The following is a 6,866-nucleotide window of genomic DNA, read 5'->3' as shown; positions in this document are numbered from 1 at the left end:
TTGGCGCCCGAACTAAGTGATAACAATCGTGTTTTCTTAAAAAGTGAAATTCGATTGCTTGACTATAATTGTGAGACTTTAAATACGGTGGTGAAGTGAAAGACTTTTAAGTGTTTGTGATTATAGCAACACTGTCGCATAGTGATTTTCGTGCGACCAAGCCTTTCAACGGATTGTTTCTGCGATGTTTAACTCATTTAAACGTCTGAAGAAGAGACCAAGAAGACCTTCATCTACTAATTTCTGCAGCCGAAAACTATGAGAATATTCATGTTTTGTCTGGCGCGACACGCAAGATCATTACACACACTTAGCCATCATATTAATTCAATACCAACGCCGACTCATGATATGATGACACACACACTTAGAGACTCGTTACATCAGCCGTGTACTCACAATGCTTCTCATCACTCCTGTCCCTGCAATCGTCCCAGCCGTCGCATTCCCAATGCTTGGGGATGCATCTGCCGTCGCCGCAGACGAAGTGGTCACCGGTGCAGCCTGCAATAAATCAAGGAAGCCGTGAATGTCGGGCTAACTAATTGATAAATAACAAAATTTATACAGTGAGGCCGGGTTTCCTGAACGCGAGGCGAGAAGAATATGTAGAGGTAAGAATATGACGTATGTGTTGTTTATAACATCGCATAAGAAGTGATGGAAAAGTCTCAATAGGCAATGGGTTCAGCGGGCCCATATTTCCTGTGGAAAGAAAATCTAGGCCCTAGAAGAAGTTAAGCTCAACAGCTCGAGTTTAGTCACAGCATGCTCGCAAAACATTGAAAATAATTCGATAGTGAAACCTTAAAATTGAACGCAGTCGAGTAATAATTTATTAAAATTCGAGATATCAATTGAATTTTTGGAGCCGAAACAAATCCTCATATTAACTCGAAATAAAAGACAAAAGAATTGCGCGGTAGTGTTTGACGCATCAGGCAACTTACAGTCGCGCTCGTCGTTGGCGTCGCCACAGATGTTGCCTTCGTCGCACAGCCACGTCTCGTTTATGCAGCGGTCGTTGGCGCACTTGGACTGCTCAGAGCGGCACACACCTGCAATCACAAGCAACGCGGTAAAAAATATTCAGATCTGAAACCAGATCAGCCGCTATAATTTTTTTACTTTTTTTTCTTTTTCTCTCTTCTTCTTGCCACATATTTCCTACTACACACAGCAATCCCCCAATTGTGGGTTTTTCCTGTGTGTATCATTAGTGTTTAAAACAATCTTGCATTAGTTTTACCTAGCCAAATAAATCTGACCTAACCTTACCGAAGTAAACACAGCCTGAAACGTCCAAACCTAAACTGACCTAACCTGTCCTAACCTAATCTCACCTTACCTAACCATACCTAACCCAACCCAACGTAACTTAACCTAACCTAACCTATCCTAGCCTAACCTTGCCTGAACTAACTTTGCCTTGCCAAACCTAATCAAACCTAACCACCCTTTGTCATGGTCGCCATATAGGAACTTGTTCCTGACTTGAACCTAACCTCAGCCAATGACGTATATTTTACGACGTGTTTAATTTCCTACCTATTCTATTTTAATACCGTGCATGATTGTGGCCGGAGTTCGCATTTCCAACACTCACTGAACGTGTTGGAAATGTGAACTCCGGTCTAAATACTCCAAACTTCAACAACCTAGGTGTCGCTTTTCCTCTATCAAAGTAAACATTGCAAAAAGTTTAAATACTTAGTTGATTGTTGCAAAAAACACAGCTTCAAAACTTCTTAAGGTACCAGTTTCTCAACTTACTAGTCGAATTTACGAGCGCTGTCTACTCCTGCACGCCGGTGGTCATCGTACGTCGTAATAACGGCTTGAGCGAAATTCTTGTTGAGGTCGTGTTTGACGGCAGATATCGGGTGAACGTCAGGGCCCCGAGCTCAACACTCGGGCCATTAAAAGGTAATATTTGTTTTCTTTTCATTGTTATTCGCATAAATTTTCTTCAATCCTGGTTGTTATCGAGTAAAAAGACCTTGAAAAAGCCAAAAATCGCAGTTCGGGCACGCAGGACAATTACATGGCACGGAGCAGTATTAATGTTTCACGAAAACCGTTTTCTATAGAACTTTCGAGATTTTTTCTTTCGCATTATTAATTTTAAAGAGCTGAAGCCGGTAACCATGTAAGAATTATGTCTTTAAGTTAAAATTAAGTTGCCTAAATAATTGCTCAAAAAGCGAAAAAATCAAATTTTTGGTCTAATTTTAATAAAGTTTCTTATAGGAATAATTTTTTTAAAATAAGTGATATACACAGCAATTAGCGGTATTTTAGCCTCTGTTGATAGCAACTTTCAGAAAGCTTCCAAAAAATACGCAGCTCGCACAATAATCTTAAGAGTAAAGACGTTGAACACCTTCAGGCAAGTTCTCCAAATTACGCGATTTCGACGAAAATTTGGTCAATTCTTGCCCTCTTTGAAAAATCATATCTCGAGTTATATAAAAGCTAGGATCTTGCAACAAGGTCCAAATTAAAGGCAAAGACATATGCTTTATTATTAATGTTGTTGAAAAATCTAAAAAAAATTCCGCAGAGTTGTGAAGAAAAAAGTGAAAAATTTTGTAAAAAGTTGATCAAAGTTTGGCTCACAACTTTGTGAGTTTTCATTTTTTCGTAAATCTGTAGTATCACATAGTGTATCTCGTCAAGACGCTTCGAGATTATGTCGTCAAAATTTCAAAAATCCTTACGGTTTGACCGTAAGAGTTGACAAACCGCCGAAAAATGGCCCAAAAAATTTCATGGTTAACAATGACCCCAAATTTGGGTATGAAGTTTTGACACGACAAAAAATCGTTCGAAATCCCAAACACACTCCAATCTTTTACCTTTCTTTTGAAAGCAAGGGCATTGATCTGAGTTTACGACTTTTTGAGCTGTGATCGTTTCCGCAACCTCATTTTAGGTAATTTATTGACTAAATTTCCCCCTTTTCTGGGGATTATGGGAGGAAGGAGTAGAAATTTCGGAAATCCGGCAAGAAGGTTTGGTACACAAAATATGCGTACGGGTATGTGTCAATTTTCATGAGATTCTATCCTGTGAGCTCCTGGGAAAAAAGGCTCGAGTAAAATCTTTGACCTCAAACCCCCCTGTACGTGATTATATAGCAGCAGCATATCAATGGTGGAGAGTATAAGTATAGCGTCCGCTTCGCTGGTTGTAGGCACACAGAAAGTGAGCCGCTCCTGCCGAGCCAGTTATGGGGAGAAAGCAAAGCTCAGAGCAATGTGATGCCAGTTATTTGAATTCAATCCATACTAACCGCAACGAACCAAACCTGGAGACTCAGACTCACGTGCGCATGCAGAAGCTTCGGGTGCCGCGGCTGCCAGGAGCAGCAGCAGCCTGCAGCAGCTGCTCGTGCCCTGCAGAGCAACAAGAGCTGTGAGTGACGTCGCCTGATAAGCGCTGGTGTTTGCTAACATTCTTGCTATCACAACTGCGAGCATAAAATTAACCTCTAACAATGATTAACATGATCCCAGATGACTTCATGGCTGCAGAGCAGCGTCGAGGGCGCCCATTGAACGCTTGCATTGTTGTGCTCATAAGTAAATATCAGTGAAGGATGTGCCCTGTTATCGAACTGAATATTCATATTGTCGATAACTCGCTACCCAATGAATGACCTTCATGACGTTACTATTAATGCAATAAATGACCTTGACCGAACTAGTGACGCAATAAGTGACCATATGCAGTGATGCAACTAGTAATGCAATAAGTGGTTGCCGTGATTATTCACAGAACAGTGAAGTGCATATTTCTTCACGACTGACAGAATGAAAGTGACGAGTATCGGATGATCAATTAAACAGGCTCCTCTAAATGAAAATGCAAGAAAAATCGAAAGACAAAAACATCAATGAAAAAGAATGAGTACAAATTTAGCAGAACATATATAAGAAATAACTTTTTGTACGATTGCAAAAAAATAACGTGGTACAAAAGCAAAATGGCAGTATAAATAATTTGTGACGCATGTGACGCGGTTACATTGCATCCGCTTGTGGAACTCGTTTAAACTGAAGCAGATAAGCAATAAGTTACACGACAAGAAGGAAGTTTAATAACATTGAAACTTGAAAAAATTAAAATCAATATTACAATAAGATTTAAGGTAGATGCCTTGACTGATCATTTGAGGTTACGATTACGCTCTATTGTGCTAAGACATTTATTCTACCTCGGGAAGTTCTATTTCATGGCGCTGCCTGACAGCTTTGCGACAATCCCATCCGCCCATTGCGGTACATCGCTTCCGTGCATGGCTTATGTGATATAAAAGCAAAGCCTCATGATTTTACCCATTACCACATGAGCCCTCAGTAGAGTGCTTGAGAGTATCAGCCCACTCGGCTGCCTGGGATATGAACCATGCACATTTTTTGAACCATAAAGAAAAGGGCAAACATATTATTGCGAATACTCTGGAGATATTCTCATCTACTAGTGTTATTTTATTGCAGAACAGGAAGCTCTCGTGTTTGTTGCTCGCTCGAATTCGTAAAACTAGAAAATAGCGATAAAAATCCGGACTTACAAGGAGACCGAGTGAGGAAATTCAAGAATCTCCAGCCCCAAAACCCCGATACAGCAGTTGGCTGGTCTGTGTAATGCAGGGTTGTACAGCAGTTAGCTGGGCTGTGTAATGCAGGGCTGTACATCTGGGCTGTGTAATGCAGGGTTGTACAGCAGTTAGCTGGTCTGTGTAATGCAGGGTTGTACAGCAGTTATCTGGGCTGTGTATTGCAGGGTTGTACAGCCGTTATCTGGGCTGTGTAATGCAGGGTTGTACAGCAGTTAGCTGGGCTGTGTAATGCAGGGCTGTCTTGTCTAAAAAGGAACGATTTTTAAGAGAACCAGCAAAAAAATTGCCAGAATATTCTTCTTAGGGAATATTCTTAGTGAGCATTGTGACTCTGAAGTCACTCAAGGCCTTTCAATGAAGAGAGAAAACATCCATCGGAGATGAGCAGAAAACAAAATGTCTTAGTATTAATGCCGAAATAATACTGCACCTTAAATTAAAAAAATATAAATATGGATGCACGAATAAAACACAAGTATTTTTTCGGTGAGAACATTAGTATTTTCATGTATAGAGAAACTTTTCAACAAATTTTATAACCCCATTTATAAAATGATGTTTTCATATAGAGAAGAGCTTTTTTACCGATTTTATAACCTGAAAAAGTAAATATTTGCATAACAAAAGTGTTACCTAGTTAAGTTCTTTATGAAAAATAAGTTATTTTCGGATCGTTTACTAATTAAATGATAAAAAATCGGTTGATTATTGATCACAGCATGGACCCCCTTACCTTCATAGCGCCGATTGGGGGCTCGTGATGACGCACGAGCTGACTCCAGCTGGATGAATTAGCGCTGATAATTAGAAAATTATGTACTGATAAACTAAATGTTGAACAATTTTGTGCTATAAACAGAATTAAACGGATTCTGAAAAAAGTTTACGTATCAGACAAGCCATGCCTCGTGAAGGCCCGAGTAACACTGAGCAAACACAACACCCGCGAGACGGCGTGACAGACGCGTCCCAAGCACACGCCAGGTCATCTACCAGCCAACTGTAACTCAAACTACCTGCAGTCTACAGTCAGCCGACTGTAACTTTGACTACCTGCAGAGCTGGGCAGCGCTACTTTGAAATGTAGCGGCGCTACCGCTACATGCTCTAAATGTAGCGGGCGCTACCGCTACCGCTGCACCCACTAGATTGTAGCGAGCGCTACCGCTACCGCTACAGTAAAATGTAGCGCCGCTACATTAGCCGCTACAATAGCCGAAATTATTGGAAATCTCTAAATATTTATTGTTCTGCTATTGGGATTTACTCATAAACATTTATTGATAATGAAACATTTTCAAAACCTATCAATGCAACTTTATTGCAATTAACCTAACCGAACTAGTACGAGTTAGTTACAGTAAATAAAAGTTACAGTTGTTTTTATATTTTACCTTCCCTACATGGATGTGTACTTTAATCTACTAATCTAAAAAAATTTCCACATATACATATAAAAATCAGTCTTTTATTTGCATATGTATATGTGGATTTTTTTTAGATTGGTAGATCAAAGTTGACATCCATGTAGGGAAGGTGAAACATAAAAATAACTGTTAGCAAACTGAAACATGAAAAAATACCTGTAAGTGGTAACTGGCAACAAATTAACAAGTAACAATAATCTATAAATGTAGCGGTAGCGCTGTAGCGGCAAAAGCTCGTCTCGCTACTTAAATATGTAGCGGGCGCTACCGCTACCGCTACATTGCCTTAAATGTAGCGCCGCTACCGCTACCGCTACTGAATGTGTAGCGGCCGCTACATGTAACGCGCTACTGTCCACGCTATTTTCTTCCAACATTTGTATGCTTGAAGAACCTGGTAAATTTGGATTCTCCCATAGTTGCTTAGAAACTCCCATCGCAGCACAATCAGCTGTCATGTTGACGTGTGTCGATGACTCTGAAACAACTATCATTATTCCCTATAAATTTGAAACCCTTCTTCTTTGTGGTGAAAGTATTTTCTCATATAACAATAAATTAACAAATAAATTAGAGATTACCCTAATTTTTTTCAGCGTGGGACTCTGCAGCTTAGCAAGTAATTTTGCATTAGCTTTATTATGCTCATGGTTATGCTTCTTTAAACTCAGCTTAATGAACGACCTTCCGTTAATGATAAGTAAATTCATTATCAAAAAGCCGCTTGAAGTAAGAATATTATGCTAAGTAAATTACAGAAGCCAACGTCAATAAGATGCGTGATCAAATTACGAGACTTTGATAGACGATTAATA

At 39.7% G+C, this 6,866-nt stretch overlaps 1 long non-coding RNA gene across 1 annotated transcript; it reads right to left on the bottom strand.

Annotated features, from left to right (window-relative positions):
- Nucleotides 1-404: 404 nt before the first annotated feature.
- LOC125178128 lies at nucleotides 405-3,397 on the bottom strand. The gene is made up of 3 exons (XR_007156800.1): nucleotides 3,329-3,397; nucleotides 951-1,058; nucleotides 405-504 (listed from the first exon to the last, which is right to left on the bottom strand). It is a non-coding gene; the product is annotated as an uncharacterized LOC125178128 (long non-coding RNA).
- Between the last annotated feature and the right edge of the window lie 3,469 nt (nucleotides 3,398-6,866).

Source organism: Hyalella azteca, unplaced genomic scaffold (assembly GCF_000764305.2).
Source record: "Hyalella azteca isolate HAZT.00-mixed unplaced genomic scaffold, Hazt_2.0.2 contig7294, whole genome shotgun sequence".
Classification (NCBI taxonomy): domain Eukaryota; kingdom Metazoa; phylum Arthropoda; class Malacostraca; order Amphipoda; family Hyalellidae; genus Hyalella; species Hyalella azteca.
The sequence above is the reverse complement of the archived record's forward strand: the minus strand, read 5'-3'. Positions and strand labels throughout refer to the sequence as shown.